Source organism: Meleagris gallopavo, chromosome 4 (assembly GCF_905368555.1).
Source record: "Meleagris gallopavo chromosome 4, MGAL_WU_HG_1.1, whole genome shotgun sequence".
Lineage (NCBI taxonomy): Eukaryota > Metazoa > Chordata > Aves > Galliformes > Phasianidae > Meleagris > Meleagris gallopavo.
The window spans coordinates 18,951,671-18,968,904 of record NC_139407.1 but is presented as its reverse complement, the minus strand read 5'-3'; the positions used below and the strand labels follow the sequence as shown (position 1 = coordinate 18,968,904).

Genomic DNA, 17,234 nt, shown 5'->3' with positions numbered 1-17,234 from the left:
CGCATGGGGTGGGGGTTAATTAAGCAAATCCAGTCAGCTAAATGTCTCTCTTCCCACTATATTTTCTCCCACCTTTAAATGCAAACCAGACCTCATGCAGCTGTGCAGGCCATGGGAGTCTAAGCCTATTAAAGAAATCTTTTAATGGCTGTAAAACTACCACTAATTGAAATAAAGATATTTTCACACTATTTTTGCATTGTGAAAATCGATCTAAAATAATTCTTAACACAATACATGATGCACAAACTGCTCTGCCTGACAAGTGCAGCATTTAAATTGCACTAATTAGTCTAAGGTGGGGGCAGTGTGAAATTCATTAATTCTGTGGCTTCTGCATTATGAATTGCATGTTTACATTTCCAAACTCTCACGTTCTCTGCAACTCAATACCCCACACTAAGGGGAAGAACATTTGAGGCTGACAGGAATTCCACACCTCTTTGGGTGCACTTAGGCTTTGATTTTTGAGTCTGCAATTTGTTTTCTGCTTGCCTCAAAGCCTGTAGCTGGATTTTACACTGTGTGGTCCCTTCCTTTCTCCTAATCTTGGTCTCAGCTCCTGTCTGACGAAAATATTCGTCTGGGTGGCTCAGGTCACTGTGGGACAAGCATGAACAGAGCAGCAGGTGAAGTCGTTCAAGAAGCAATTTCCAAACTACTTTATGTTCTATAAAAAAATGTAATAAATCCTCCGTATCGACTAAATCTGAAGTTTTCATGATGCTGTTCCAATATTTGCTCCTATAATGATATCAGGAGATGTTCATTAAAGATCTAATCCAGAGCCCACGAAAGTCAACAGACAGACTTTCACCGACTTCAGAAGGCATGAATACGCTAGCTTCTATTTATGTTATAGAACACAACACTCCAAGAATCATAGTATTGGCAAAATTGTCTTACAAAATAAATCACCTGAAGTAAACAGCGCAGAAAAGCATTATAAAACATCAGATGAAGCAAAACATAAGATATCTGCAAATTAAGGTGTAACAATTATATTATATATAGTTACTGGACATACTGCCAGGGCTGAAGCTGACCCATTGTTTCCAAAGCTACAGGATACACTTTTAAGCCCAGAGCAATAATACGCTGAGTAAAAGGGGAAGCACAGCTCACAGACTTACCACAAACTCCATTTATTCATTAGCAGTAGTAACAGCTACTGAGGTAACGCCCATGCAAGAGACCATGCCATCTGCCTCTTGCACACAGGTGCCTACCAAACACCTCGTTAGTCTCAGCATGAAAGCAAAAAGTCACACTAAAGTTTTCCTACCTCTTGCAAACCAAAAGAAAAGAGAAAGAAATTGAGACTAACTGCTTTTTATAGCTGAGCAACAATGGAAAAGTTACCCAAAAGCATGGAAGAGCAGCTCCTGGAACTGGCAGGAAGCCAGAGCAGAAAGGTGCCCAAGTCCTTATGCTAACATTTACTACTGGATATCCAGTGGGAGGCCAGGAAGGTAGCACAGCCAGACAGGGAGCCAGAAATACGTTAACAAAGGGGAGTGGTGCAGGCACTAGAAGCCTGCTCAGGTGGTAACTCCAGGACTAATGAGAGAGAAGCCATTAGCTGGAACCTTCCAGAAAGTGGAAGTCTGCAGGAGAAGTTTTCTCTGGGAGACTTTTAAGAGAAACAGAAGAGAACAGGGATATTTTAATGGTACAAGTATGGTGAAAAATAATGTTCTCCATCATACCTGAAGGAGTAGGTGGAACAGGCCTATTTGCTCCCTTCAGGGAGACGAGCTAACCACAGGCTAACTGCAGTCCAGAACACAGCCACAGCAATGACCTAGTTGTGAACAACAAGGACAGACCAAATGTGCATTCACAGCCTCTCTGTTAGCAAGTGTTTTGTTAAAATAAAGCCATCAGTTAAGCACAGAAAAAGCACATGTGAGCCCTCCATTTAGCAAGGTTTCCTGATTGGCTGTGCATCCCTGGATGACTTATTTATGTATGTTTCAGGACACAGCTGAGGCACACAATGTCATCAAGAAGTACTATTTGATTATGGTGCAGTACTTCGGGTAGCTTTTAGAAAGCAACAGATTACAGCATTTCCATGTACTGTGCATGACATTTCCATACCACTTAGTAAGCACAAGGCTGAAACCAAGGCTCTAACCTTGAAAGCACATGGTTAAAGTGCTGCCTGGCAGACTGATACACAAAACCACAAACTAAACCATCTTCTAAACTCCGGTAACGGAACGGAAAGCACAACAATGACAGCAGAGCAGCAAGACCCCAAGCTGCAGCAATAAGGATTTGCTCAAACACAACAGCAGCAGGCACAGAAATAAAGGAAAGAATATTCTTACCTTTAGAAGGTCTCAGGTATGCAGGGAGCTCCAGAGAAATACCCTCACCTCCACTGCCAACCCTTAAATGAAGTTTAGGAAGGGGTGAATCCTGGCTCCAACCCTTCTAGTCACTCAGGTTCATTGCATGCACCTGAGCTCCCCTGGGTTGGCCCCGCCTTCCCTCCAGGTGCTCAATCACTGGTTCAGGCTGTGACTCAGCATTACCACTACAAACATCTTCAATACTACTTTGGCTACATGGAGTAGGAAAGGTACTTTAAAAAGTGTGGCCTTTAGCAAGGAGCAGATTTCTTTCAGTGTACTCTTAAGCCTGTTCTCAAAGTTGTAGTCAGGCAAATATCCTTATAAGCCAAGCACTGTGCTACTGAGATATCCTGAATTAAAGCTAAGATAGCATAGAAACAGTGTGGGTCTAGAAGTCATGATGCTTCATCGCTACAATCAATTCAATTACTATGTTAATTTCTGCTCTGTTTGGAAGAGAAAGTTAAGCTAGCAGTCTCATTATTTAAACTGGAATTTCTATATACCTCGAAAGAAATATCTTCAGATTTTCCTAGCACTGTTAGGAGGCACGGCTGCCAGTACCAACCAAGCATTAGGAGGTATAACTTCTAAGCATGGTCTTGTTTAAGAAAGTTAAAACTTGAGCAGTTTAGCCCAGAAAATGAGGATAGCGTTTGCTTTTTCTTTCTTCTTTTACCAGTAAATGATAGAACAGAAAGTTTGCTCATATAGTCTGCATTCTAAAATCACTTTGTGACACAACAGTCGTTGACATCAATGTGCTGTTTCTGTGAGCATCACAAACAGAAATAGCCCATAACAAAACAGTTTTGATAACTTTAAATGAGCAGCATGATCAAGTGATATCTGGCTGGTTTTCGTACATGTAAACCCATACATGTAAAGCTATCTTTGTAGCACTATTCAGATTCTATTTAAGCCTGAAAAGAACTTAAATATCTCCTTGGCTTTTGAATACATAAACTCTTGGTGCTTTCAGTGCCCTTTCACCTTTCCAAATGCATTTCTTTATCTGAAGAAGTCCGCCTGCTTAAAGGCAGAACCGATTTATCTCCATATGCAAGCACTCATGTTCTGGGCATCAGGCTCTTGGTGTTGTATCTGTGCATTTACCTATGCATGTGCCTGTCTGATTGTTAGCAAAATAGTGCTGGTCTTGTATAAGGACCTACCTGAGACTCAGATGAGAAGAGGTATCTTCAAATCTGGTATTAGTGGGAGTTGTTTGTAATTTCACACTATTTCATTCTAATGGGAAGCTTCTAAAATCACACTTGCACTCCTGGAAAGGATTTGTGCAGCTCTAACAAAGAAGCTAGACTAAGATGGAATCTTAGGGTCTAGGAATGTCACGTGGCCTTCCTGAGCATAAGTTATGTTACTAAATCAGCATATTGATCTGGGAACACGGTGTCCTGGAATCCTGAAAATGTCAGGCACAGTCTCAGTGCTTCACTTCTTTAAAATCAAATTAATTTAGCCAGCTTACTATGATGAGTGAAACGATGATGTCAGATACGTGCAGGCAGCAGGGCATCAGGCATTCCAAGTCCCACTGCTTTTAACTGTTTCAAACGGAGTCACCCACAGGGAAGCATCTGGGTTGCCACCTCAATCTTCCTTGCTGGAGACAACAACCAAGGCAGGCAATCTGTATCTTTGCTTATGCAAAATCAGGTGTTCCAGAGCTTCTCAGCTCTCCATAGATCTCTGGGGATTCCAACCCTGAAGCTCTGTCAATGGGGCTGAGAGGTAAGATTAGATGATTACACGTGACAATACTAATCCATCTACCTTACCCACGGGGCACATCTGAGATTAAAGGCTCATATAGTACATGCCCTCTACTATGATCTCCGGTTCTGTATATATGTTTAATCAAATATGCTAATCCACTGATATATGGCCATGGTTGCAGTATGTGGTGCAAGCAGGACCCTTTCAGCATGCGGGACTCATCAGCATGAATATGTTTGCAGGTATTAGCCATGCAGATTTTGTCTGTGGAGCAGTTAGATATTGGCACAAATTGCTTCAGCGGAAAATGGGACAGTTGGAGAAAATGCACTACAAAGTGGACATCTTCTTCTTTCGTAACTTGACAAAACGCACAAGGCAAGCATACTTTGCACAGAAGGAGGAGGAATAATTGGAAAGTTTCAAAGCCTTTACATTAGAATGGAACTGGTCTGCACTCTTGAGGAAGTAGCAACACATCCTCTCCTCGCCCCACTCAACATCACAGCCAGCCTTGGTTTCTGCACCACAAGGACTGCACAACATGCGCAGTGCCCACAGACACAGCCCCCCACCCTGACCTGTGGCACAGGAGGAGCAGGACTGGCCGTGGCTCTGAGGGTATACATCTCCACAGAGCATAGGGCAGCTCCATGGCAAGGAAGGGGGCACTGGAGCAGAGGCCAGGGGAGAGCAGCCTCCCCAGCCTCCTGCCTCTTCCTGACCTGCAGGCTCACATGGTCGGACAACCGTGTGCTTTTCCAGGCTTCACTGTCCTCAAGCTGGGCACCCCTCTTCTGCACTGAAAACTTCACCACAGTCAGCAGGTAAGCCTCCAGCTGGTTACTACATGCTGCTACAGGAACATTTTAACTAGGCATTTTTTATTAGCAATCCTAGAGGTGATGCAAGAATCGATTGTGTGATCTAAGGGTCACCAGCGTAGAGACAGATACATCAGGAAGCTGCAGCCAGAGAAAGACAACAGGACCTTGTCCGACCTGTACCCTTTGGGGAGGAGGTGGGCAGACTGTTATCTACTATGAGAGAAAAATGCACAGCCACAACTCACCGATAGCACGAGCTAGCAAAAGGTGAAAAAGAGCTGAATATGTTATCAAGACGGCTACACTTTCTACACTAGATTTCAGCAGAGCAAAGCTGTACAGAGACAGCTTGGCAGCTTCCCTGTCCTGCTTCTCCAGGCAATGATGAAATAACCACCCAAATTTCCTCGCTAGCATAAACTGGAGGATTCATACTGTTCGTATTTGAAATAGGATTATGCAAACGAGAGCTGGATTGTAGGTTGTTTGATGGGGAAAGAGGAAAAGCAGTTCTCAGTCCCAGTAGGACCTAAACTCCTTTAGAATAATATAGCTAATACAGCAAAAGGTGATGTTTTCTCTGGAAAACATTATACACGGCAAAATTCTATTTAGCATTTACAGAAACTGAGCAAAAGGGAATAGAGATCCTGAGAACCTATTTGGTTCAGGAAAGAGAATGAGTAGCGGGCAATAAAGCACAGCATCACGTGGAGCACAAATACCTGTGCCTGCTGCAGCTAATATAAACAGCTCCCTTGTATACCAGACATCCCTTTCCATTTGTCCCACTTGACCTGCAGAAACTCCTTGTGGCTTGGCTAAATATAGACAGCTCTGAGTGCACCAACACCCAGCCTCAGTTCCAGCTCTCTGCTTCATATTTCTTATTGAAGCAACAGCAGCATGGGACATCATCAGGACCCTGATATTCATCTCCTCTCCTTTGCCAGTACCTGCATACCCCTCTGCCTCTGCTCCATGTGACATTTCCTCACATCCTCCCAGCTAGGGACAGGCGATTCCCACCGAGACACTTCAGCTCTGCCATTGGGAACGTTCTCAGTTCTGGCTGCTCAGGCCTACAAAGACGTTCAAGAATATCATTAAATCAAAGCTAATCAGATGGCTCCCTGATCATCTCAAGATACTGTTCAGGCTTCTTCATTTAAAACCCTGCATAGATTTGGCTTAATCTCTTTCACAATTCTTCCCTTTCTGATTCCTCTACTTATCTAACATCGCTTTTTCTTTGTCATTTCCCATGCCCTTCTGACACAGCCTTCCTACAAGTTTTCACCTCATCTCACCATTGATTTTCAAGCCTTGTATGAGGATTTTCTCCTCTGTGTCTTAATTTCTCTCCTTGAAAAGCAAGATCTATTTCAGCTCTGCTTCCTCTGTTGAGACAGGGAACAAGGCAAGCATGCAACAGTCACACTTGCGTCCTAGCCATAGAGGGCATTGCTTACAGGATAAATTGAGATGCTGCAATACCATCTCTCTGTTCTGAAGCTTTATATGCTTCTCAGGTGGTTCTGTTCTGGACCTTTTGCAAAAGCCAGGATTTTACAAATTGCAAGAAGGTTGCTGTTGATGCTGCACTGCTTAGGCCTCACACTGAATACAACAAATCATTACCATTCCTTATTCCCAATTATTTTCCCTCCTATAATGCATAAATAAGCTGGTATTAGCATAAAAGCACAAAACCTGCAGACCTGTGTTTGGTATTTCTTATTTTTCACACCCTGTCCCCATCACACTCATTTGCACGCTGAACCTCCTTTGTAGGCAGCCATGATCTATCATCTGAGGATCAGAGTGCTATGCATCCATCAAGAAGCATAAAATATTTACAGGAAGAGAATACAAGATGAGGAATGCACTCCAGAATGCACGTGTCAGAGATGCAGATGAACACAGAAAAGAAAGTTCTGGAGACCACAACAAAAATTTACTCCATGGCAAGAACTGTGCATTTTTCCATGGCTGTCATAGATTTAATGGAACTCAAGGAATCCACCCAATTTTAGAAATCCAAGAAATTTATCTTTTCACCTGAATCCACATAAAGTCAGAATTTTTCCATAAGAGCTCCCATAAAATCAGGCTATTTCCGTAGCGGATCCTCTGAAATTATGTAGAATACTGCCATTTCTTCTAGCCCAGTATCTCACTGCATGTCTCAAAACAATGAGACAACTTTGGCTACTGCACCTTCACAGTTTTCCCTTTCAGAAAGAAAAAGATTATGGAAAAATATAACAGGAATGAGAATACTCTTCTATAGGAAAGAAACTAAAAGCCCTCAAATCTATTAAACTTGCAGAAACTTCTGATTTACATACAGTCAATTGCTAGTTCAGTAGCAACTTCAATGGAATGTTCCCCATTTGACTATGGAGAAACTGATATTATGAGAATAGATAATAGAATGATAATGTAGTGAAGTTTGTAATGAGGCTCTCTACTTGATTTTCTAGGAAAAAAGGAAGGGACAGAGCTATCACTCCAGTACCTGAACAACAGTACAACTGCAAAAGGGATAGTGCACCCAGAAACAACTTGAGGAGGTAAATAGCAATGTGATAAATTCATTCTCTAGGCAGACTATTTGTTAAAATTAATTCTCACCCCTAACAAAGAGGAGAGTATTCTTAATCCTCTCCCATTGACTGTTGAGTCATTTGTTCTAGTTAGCTGACAAAAAATAAAAATCAAAATCAATATATCAACTCCAACCCAGCCTCAGTCAGCAGACATCCCAAATCACAACACACCACATGTCCCATTATTGCAGCTCTTAATTTTAAGCAGGGCACTCATACATTAGCAAGAGTGCTGCCCAAGTAAGAAGTAGAAATTAAGGCTGTTTCCTTAGCCTTCAGTTACGCCTCAATTCAGAAGCAACACAACCATAGCTGACAGCAGGATTAAACCCAGGCAGTTGGCCCAAACTCAGACCTCACAGAAGGCAAAAATAAATAATTAAGGAGAGTTGGGAGTGCCTCTGAGAAACTTCTAAAGGACACAGACGCCAGCACAGACAAGGAACAGAATATGTAGCAGCAGGAAGATAATGGCCTAGAAAGAGCAGATTAAAATGCTCTTAAATAAATTAAAGGTCTTCAAATTGACTGGGCACACTAAATTTCAGCCCTGGATTCTTAAATAGCCACTTATGCGATCTCTAAATCACCGGACAGTCACTTCTGTGAGTGCTGGTGGTGGAGATGAGGTGCCCAGGGGCTGGAGGGGAGCAAACAAGACCTTGCTTGGCAAGTGGGGGAAAGCAGAGCTGAAGACTTAGCAGCCAGTCAATTTGTTTTCAATCCTCAGAAAAACACCAGAACAAGTAATCAAACTATTTGTAAGCGCCTAGAAGATAACACTGAAATGAATAGCTGCTAGTATGGATTTGTAGAGAATAAATCCTGTCAAATCAATTTAATTTCCTTCTGCCATAGGGCAGCGGGCCTCGTAGACAGAAGCAAAGCAAGAGATGTCACATTTCCTGATTTAGTCAAGCTTTTGGGGCTGTCTCTCTCATACACACAGCAAGGAAACACAGCCAGAATGAAAAAGTTACAAGACAGATACAAAGTGGCTGAACATGCAGAGAAAGTTACCGTTTGCCCACAGCCAAAGCAAGCCACCTGGGGGAAGATACAAAATTGCTGTGGATATGATTCCCTTTGGTATTTTCATGAATCATCTAGACCTGAAACAGCACATTTACTGTGCTTACGGACTAACAAGTAGTCCGTAAGGAGGCTCCCAGTTTGCAAAGATGTTGACAAATCACAACGGTGCCAAGAAATGGCTGAAATTCAATGGGGGAAGAGAAAGGGAAGAGTGCAGGGTAGAGATGGACTCATTGGAGAGTCCTGGAAGAAAACCAGAGGACTACAATTTGAAAATTTTGGGGTCTTCAGACAAGAGTTCTTGAGAAGGCAACGTTAAAACTCTTAAGTGTGTAGAAGATTGTCATGCCCAACATTCCTGTAAGCTAGAAAGCCCAAACATCAACGGGTTTAACTTGCAGGAAGACAGATGCAAGTCAGACTTGAGGGAAAAACATTTGTAATAGTAACAATAGTGAAGCACAGGAATAGAGCCTGGGAAGCTGTGGAGTCTCTATCACCAGATGTTTTTAACAACAGCCGAGGAAAAAAAAAAATCTGCCAGGAATGCCATAAGTATAACCAATCCCAGAGAAGGGAGATAATTTCTTCATGCTCCTTTTAGCCCTGCTTGTCTAGATGCCAAATGTCCTCCTATGTTTCAAGGCCTCAAACCACTGAAGCGTATAAACATACAAGTAATCCCGTTGACTTCAAAGCAAATACACATGGGTTTAAGCATACATTTAAGCAATTTGCCAGATTAGCTCCTACATGCCTAGGATTTCCAGCTTAGCAAAGGAAGTATCTTGCAAGAGTGGCTGCTTTTGTTTAAACTCCCCTAGATAGAGATCAGCATCATATTTAAAATGTGGTTTCCTGGATTTAAGCGACAGTGCATAGGAGAACATTACTTACATTACAGATTTGTGGTACAGCCTTCTAAACAACTGTTCACTAGCATGGCCCCTATAATGCAGTGTCTGTGTTCACTGAAGCTGGCTTGGGGGTGGGAAGTCCAAACGAGGAAATAGCATGTAAAAAATGGCAGTGTTTCTACTCACAGGAGCGTTTTTTATTTTTTGGAAGCCAGGCTCCATACAGACAGTTTCAATATGTAGTCTCTATTATGTTGAGGACACCAGATTATAAACATGTACAGAAAAGTGAAAGGCTTCCTCTAACTGTCTCCCACACCTCCTTCCGTATGTTATCACCAAATGTTTTGTCGTATGCTGTTTTTCAGCAGATATCATTGGAATCAACATTTATTTAGCCCACAACTTAGTAGGGTTTGCTACAGGTTATTAACCATCTTCTCACTCTGTCTCTACTGTATTTCTACCATATTTCTATGGGGGAAAAATAGTCTCAGGTCCAAACATCATCAGCTACCATGTCACCATGAAGGATCAGGGTGGTTTTATGCTCCTTTTCTTTGACCATTGCACTGGATTTGAATCTGAAGCACGCATGGCAGAAGACTGTAGGATACTTTGGGGTGCCAGTAGCCTTACTAAGTAAGTGGCTGAGCAGGAAAAGCACATTAGATGCAGCATTTCCTTGCCCTAGCTGCGTAGGAGCCACTGCCATTTATTTTGTCATTGATTTACACAATAAATCCTTCTATAAAGATTAGGTGCACATATTATAAGCACCTGAAATTATATATACCTCCATTTATCTCCAAGCCTGAGAGAACTTACATCCCCTAGCAACAACACATCCCCTCCTAAGCAAACACCTGATTAAAGACGAGGCATTTTTCAGAGCTCTGGAGCCCTGTGCAAACCAGCTCTGGTGCACTACCAGGTGTGGACTTCACAGAACGGATCTGATAAATACACAGAGCACACAAGGATTAACTCCAGCGCCGCTGGTATCATCAGCACCAACCAAGGTGCAGTGCTGATCTCACATAGCCAGAAACGTCACCTAAAACTCTAAGGAGAAAATATACAATCTGGAGACATCTCTGAAAACAGAAAGGCAGCCACCAAAGTTAACAAGCTGCCACTCTTAGGCAAAGAGAAAACGCCATTAAATATAAAAAAATCAATGTGTTTCTGAAGTTTTCTTCAGGCACAGGTCAGCAGAAGTTTCCCAGGAAACCAGGGATTCCCACAAAGGTGGGAAGAAGCTCGTGTGTAGTGAACAGCAGCTGATCCAGGCACAAATAGAGGGCAAAGAAACAGGAAGCGAAGAGAACCCCCTGCCTGTGCCCAGCTCTGTGGGCCTGCTCCCCACCCTGCCCTCTACCTGGGCTGCCTGCAGCTTCTACTTGACTGCTCGCTCCCCAGTGGAGAGAAAAGCCCCTTCAACTCCTCTTTGTCTTCAGGGCCATCTGAAAACACTGCCTGCGAGACTGGCAGCTCCAACACCATGCCTGCTGCCACTCACCTCTTGCTTTACGAGAGCCAATGAAGGCTTCAAGTCAATAGCCTGCTTTGTGCTCGTGACCCGACATGACAATTCTTTGTTTACTTCTACAAATGCTTAATTTCAAGGCATCTAAGGGTCTGCTATCCCTTCTGGAGTGAGGCCCTTTTAACATATTTTATTATTACGCCTTATAGTCAAGATACAGAACCAGATCAGCCCGCAGTTACCATTTAAATCCAGTGATACTTCACATTGTGCTCAGCTCGTAGAATCTTTTGACCTATCAATCCAAATAACATTTAAAAGCTTGGATGGCAAGAGACTGTCTGCTCGAGGCTGCCGACACACACAATCCCTGTATAAATCATAATATCACTGAAGTCACGAAAACTGCGAATATTGGTGTCAGCTGTGAAAATATTCCATCTGGTTTCTGTCTTGTAGAAAAAATGTTTAAAATCTGTCTAAGTACAGGAAGTTTATTTTTGCTTCATCAGCGCAGCAGAAGTAAGCAGGGTAAGACCAGTGAATAGTGCCTCAGAGCCCTGCCATTGCTCCAGGTGCCTGCAGTGTTTCCAAAAGAGCATTTCAGGTTTCATTCAGACATCCAACCGCACCGCTATTTAATTTCATGCCCTTACTGCAGGCTGAGCAATCCACCAAATGAATTTGTAGCAGTTTCTCTTGAGGATATAACAAAAGCAACCATCGGCCCTGTATCATCAATTACCTCAAGCTGACTTTGACAACATACTGGGGGGGAGGACGACACATCTGCATCTGCATAAAGGTGCATTTATTTCCTTCTCCCACAAGACCACAGATGTCCAACCATACTGCTTCTCTGGGCCACAATGAGTGAAGGGGAATTGTCCAGGGCCAAATCTACAAAGGTTGCTCTGAAAGTAATGCCTTCTAATTGTTTCCATGGAAACTACAACTGATACAAAGAGCACAATAACTGCTTGACAGAGCAAATTCTGGACTACAAAACACTCTTTTTCAACACAGTCACCACCATTAGCTCTGCATTTTCATCAGTGATGAACAGAAACCTACATGCTGCGCTCATTGCAACCTGCACCAGCAAAGATGATGCACTATCTCAACTCTTTCTATGTAGTCCCTCTTGACAGGGACTGATTTTATGCTTTCTCACTTTATTTCTCTTCCTCATTTAGGTCATTTATCTATTTAATGGAAACTGTATAGAAAAATTATGATAAAAAATTACATGAGAGATATATTACTTTTTAAATCACTATCATTACCCCATCCCAGACAATGTGACATTCAGGAAAGAGCCCAACATTCATTTTATTTATGCTTTTGTCACCTTCCTGAAATTCCCAATAGCTGGAATCTCTACACTCTACCAGTCAGACCTAGTATAAAAAGAGACCATGAGGCCAACACGAGAGGGAGAAAACTGTGCTGCAAGAGAAATTCACGATTTCTGAGGACAGAACAATTCAGAACAACTTTCAAGGGAGTTTAAAAAAGACCAGTGCCCAGAGAACTGGGCAAGCTTACCCCCTCCCTGGATCTCCTCTCCACTAAAGTCTGCCTTCCTCCAGCTCCAGGATGAACCAGAGGGGCCTTTCAGAGCATCTGGAGGCCTCACAGCACCTTCTGAACCAAACACCTGCAAGAAGACAGACTGTGAGCCAAAGGGCTGTCAGAATGACTTCATAATTTAACAAAGAATGGAATGGCGTGGGTAAGCCTTGCCCGTCCCAGGTTCCTGTATCAGAGCAAGCCCTTTAAAATGAAGCTGCAACTCCGTTTCAGTCAGAGAGGTTTCCCACAGAAAAAGCTCGTTTTCACAGGTTTTAATCCACTGGTAGAGGTGCTGCTACTGCAGCTTGTTACAGCAGCCAACTCTCCTGTTTCCAATCCCCCTCTATCTGACTGGCATTCCCACACCACCACCCAACCCAGCAGGGACTCTGTTTTCCAGCGGAGGTGAAGAGAGGCTGGAGCAGGCACCCTCCTCACTTGCTTTCCTCTCCCTGGTGGCTCCCAGTTTTTTTTCCCCCTCCCTACTGCTTTTTGTGTGCAGGTGGAACGAGGGAAAAGAGGTCTTTAAAAATAGTAGGGAACTGCCATGGTGATTTCAAGATGGAGCATGCAATAGCTATTTCTGATTGTGTTAACCCAGCTGTAATTATGTAATTATCCACAAAAATTTAGTCAGAGTTTTGCATATCTAAATCATTAACTTTAACAATTGACAGGCTGCTCTGATTAGTATTTTCACAGACTAGCATAGCATACATTTGTCAGCTTTCCTATGATTACTTGTAATTTGGAATTTGTTTATGCAAAATGTTTTTATTGCTTGTTTGGGGGGGGAGGGAAGGAAAGGAGGGCAGAGCAGACATGTTTATCCTGTCAGGAGCATCCTACAGAACTTACCAGGGTTGTTGCAAATGCATTTTTGCTGTGTTTTAGTGTCATTCATTTGGTGAATTGATACAGTAAATACTGGCTTGTATTTGTTAACGGGGAGAACCACGGATGAGCTCCACCTGCCATGTGAAATCTTTGATTTTTAGATGAAAATTTAAGTAAATGGATTCAGAAGCACCTAGCACTTTATGTAACACCATATTTTCAGTCTACTGCTTTCCAAAAACAACACTGATGCACCATACAATCAGTGTAAACATTTTAAAATGCTTCTTGTGTCAAATACAATAATGCCAGCTCAGCCTTTTCATTCTGTGCTGTAATCGATATCATAATTTAAGATGCAGTTTATTAAGCTAAGCAATAATAAATGATCCTATCCTGCACCTGCTAGCAGGTCACTTCCTACACTAAGCTCTCTGACAGAAAAACCTGAGAGCTACACAACTTGTTCTTCACAAGGCAAATCGTAATGGGACAGAATTGTGTAGACACAAGGTACCGCACTGACTCCGTTCTGTGGTGTGGAGATTCCTGAGTTACCAGCTGGAGGTGAAGTGCCTGAAGGTTGTTCATTTTCCTTCTGCTTCCCTATTAAATACCGCTTGGACAAAATGCATCCTAAAATAATGCATGCACTACTTCCAGACATTTGTGGTACTGCGTTAGTGCACCCATTTTTCTGTGGCTGGTGGAATGCTGAGTTCATTAACATTCACCCGACCTCTGAGAACAGCAAGGAAAGCATGCTTTGACTTCAAAACCAATGACAGATTGTGATTTGTGATTTCATCTGCCCCAAGGCAGCTGCAGTTTGGTAACTGCAGTTAAAACTTGCCTGTTTCCTTCATGATTCTCAGGGCTCCCTGTAATGGGCACAGCATAAATGCAGAGGATACACAGATCCCACATATGCCTAATAGCCTCACCTAGTTAGGCCTCAGTTTTCTCCATCAGAAGGGAAGTTTTACTTCAGAGATTCATTAACAATTAACGGGAAATACACATTTAGATGGAGAAGATATTTTTTTTTTCCTAAATCCTAAATCCTTTCATGTATGTACAGGTAAATACCATACTCTCATTCATAGATTATCTGAGCCCCATCATTCAGCACTCAGGTGTCTGAGGCTTGGTTTTAAAATCTTGCTTCCCAGGTACAGCTGACTGCTGGCATATTCACTGCATCAGCTCTCCAAAGGTTGGCTTGCTGCTTGGAATTCACAGGGTGCAGCTCTGTCTGTCTTTGTAGGAATTTTGGCTGCATGACTGAGTACATGAAAATCAGGGAAGCCAGAAGAAAAGAATGATCTGTTACCTGAGTTTCTTTTGCCATTTGAAATCTACTGAAAGAGAGGCATCTTTGTAGCACAAGCTGTTGGCAACTCTTCTCTCCAGAGCACATCATCAGTCCCAAGCTTGCAGTCTTTTATTCTTTTAATTTTAATTGGTAGCTCCTGCCTAGAAACCAGTTGGGAATTGAATTGCTTGTGCATTCCCCATGCTCCAGAGCAATTGCCTATATATTCCGCGTGCCTCCAAGCAGTTGCCAGCCTGCTCCTCGTGCTTCCTAGTAAATGCCAGTAATCTGTGCACTGGTATGTAAAACTTACAGTACTTGATTACGTCAGGAGAGAGAACAGCATAAAATACAGTGTGTGCTGCTATTTTCACCTTAGCATATGAGCTGTTTTCCAGCCTTCAGCCATGGCACTGTGAGCAGCTCAGCTGGAGAAGGGACAAAGAACCCTTAGCCCTGGATTTGTACAAGTTTATGCGTGGCCCAAGGGATGTCCTGGAATTCTTCTCTCTCCCATCTTTTATCTTGCCTGCCCATCCTACTAGCGTTGATATAAAAGTAGCTTCACACTGGCACCAGGATTAAATGGCACCAGGATTTATGTCTCCCAGACATTTATTTGCTGCATATCCACTGTTTCCTTGTGAAGCTGGATAGTCTCAGGTTCTGCTCATCCCAAGCTCTTCTCCTTCAGCCAGCTAAAGGCAGAAGTAGACTAGGTTGGTTGGCAGGAGCAAACAGAAGCCATTAATTAAAAAACTCATCTCTCCCTTCTAGAGCCACTTGTCCATGGGCTCCCTTTCCAGTCTTTTTTTTTTTTCCTCTGCACAAGTGGGATGTGCTAGCTCAAGAGAGAAACACGCAAGGAAGGGAAGGATAGGAAACCAGTCTTTATAATAATGTTCCCCCCATCAGCACAGTTCTCCAAGCAAATGAGAGAACAATAGCAGTGACTTACTCTCTCTTACAGACCGATCGAGGGAAGTGCTACTTTCCAAATCATCAATTACTAAACAGAACCCCTGCCAAAGCAAAGCTCTCATAACACATCACACTATGCTAAGCCTAAAGGCCAGCCAAGCCATACAGAACCAAACGGGTATTTCTAACATTTGTTCATCAGGAGCTGCAGTTGTTCACAGAAACCACAGTAAGCTAGATTGGATACGTTCAGAGATTGATTACCAGACAGGGCCTTTCCATCCCTCAGCAGAGAATCATCCACAGCTGTCCTGGCTTTCTCCAGGTCATGGAGATACATTTGTATTCTTCTTACTCCTCTGTATCCTTTCTGGTAACATCACTCCTCTCCTTCCCTACCTGTTAAGTTTTAAGGAGACAACAGCTCACTCCTTCACTTTCTGTACTTCCACCTTGGCTGCCTCCCGATCTATCATCACACAACCACAACAGCTCCCAAGCCATTACTGCTCTTGTAATGCAGCTGTGCTTTGATCTGTGGTAAGCTCCACATTGCCTGACTTCACACAGGCCAAGAGATGGCTGTTTTGAACTCTCTTCCATTCCCTTGATGCCCACAGCAGTTCTGTGGTTTAACCTGGCATCAGCTCAGCACCACGCAGCTGCTCGCTCACTCCCTCAAAAGTGGGATGAAGGAGAGAACTGGAAACCAGACAGAACTTACGAGTTAAAAACTATTTACTAAGACAGAAGAAGAAAATGGAAACATACATGCAATGATAGCAATACACAGAACTGCAATTCACCGACCAATGCCCCACCAGCAACAGAAGGACTCACTGCTGCTGAGCGACACCCACCAACTTCCCAGCACTAGCCAGGCCCCCGTTCACAGCTTGTGCCTTTATGGCCCTCCACGTGGCATAATGGGGTACAGAACAACCCTGTGCCTAATTCTGGCACCTGTGCTGGTTCTGCCCTCTGCCTCACGCCATCACGGCCACAGCTCTTCCATGCCGTGGGCCAGCAGTTCCCATGGCACTCTGTTTAAACAAAGGTACCGTCGTAAAAAGATCAGAGAGGTAAGCTCAGCTCTGAGTACAATTTGAGCCTTCTAGAGCCATTCTTTAATGGTTAGTTCCAGCAAAAGTCCAAATGCTCTCCCTTTAAATGGCCACAGAAGGCTTGGTTTAGTGTCAGTACTGTACAAAGGAGATCCTGAGTGACACCCTAATCCTTCACTCTGCATTGGACAATAGTACAGTCCCTTGAAGGGGCTGACATGAGTCATGCTTCACGCCCAGATTCCTCCCTTTTGCAGTGGGGAGCTGTTTCCCCTGCTTTACAGAGCTCACTACCCCCATGCACTCACCAGGATGAAGCTCCTCCCATTTCCCCCTGCCTGATTGTCCCCTGCTCACAGGAGGAAAGCATCTGAGACTTCTCTAGGTGTGCAGCCACAATGTTCCTGCTTCTCCCCGCCCCCCCAGGACAGAAATAAAAGCTTGCTGAGGAAAGGGGCTGGTACAGAAACAGACTTACTCTTCTTCACCCACTTGCTTAGCCAAGCTGAGACCAAGGCTGGCTGTCCTGTTAAGCTTAATTCTGTCATGACTGGGACAATCTCATTATAAATTACAAGCTTCCTCTTCTTTTTTTGCAT

General features: G+C 43.3%; 1 protein-coding gene across 6 annotated transcripts in view; it reads right to left on the bottom strand.

Annotated features, from left to right (window-relative positions):
* Nucleotides 1-17,234, bottom strand: part of CXXC4 (CXXC finger protein 4) — a 170,986-nt gene that overhangs the window by 134,405 nt on the left and 19,347 nt on the right. For all 6 annotated transcript variants that reach the window (XR_014882886.1, XR_014882881.1, XR_014882883.1 and 3 more), the window contains exon 4: nt 12,472-12,583. The gene's annotated coding sequence lies outside the window, so the exon portion shown is untranslated. The remainder of the gene's footprint in view (nt 1-12,471; nt 12,584-17,234) is intronic.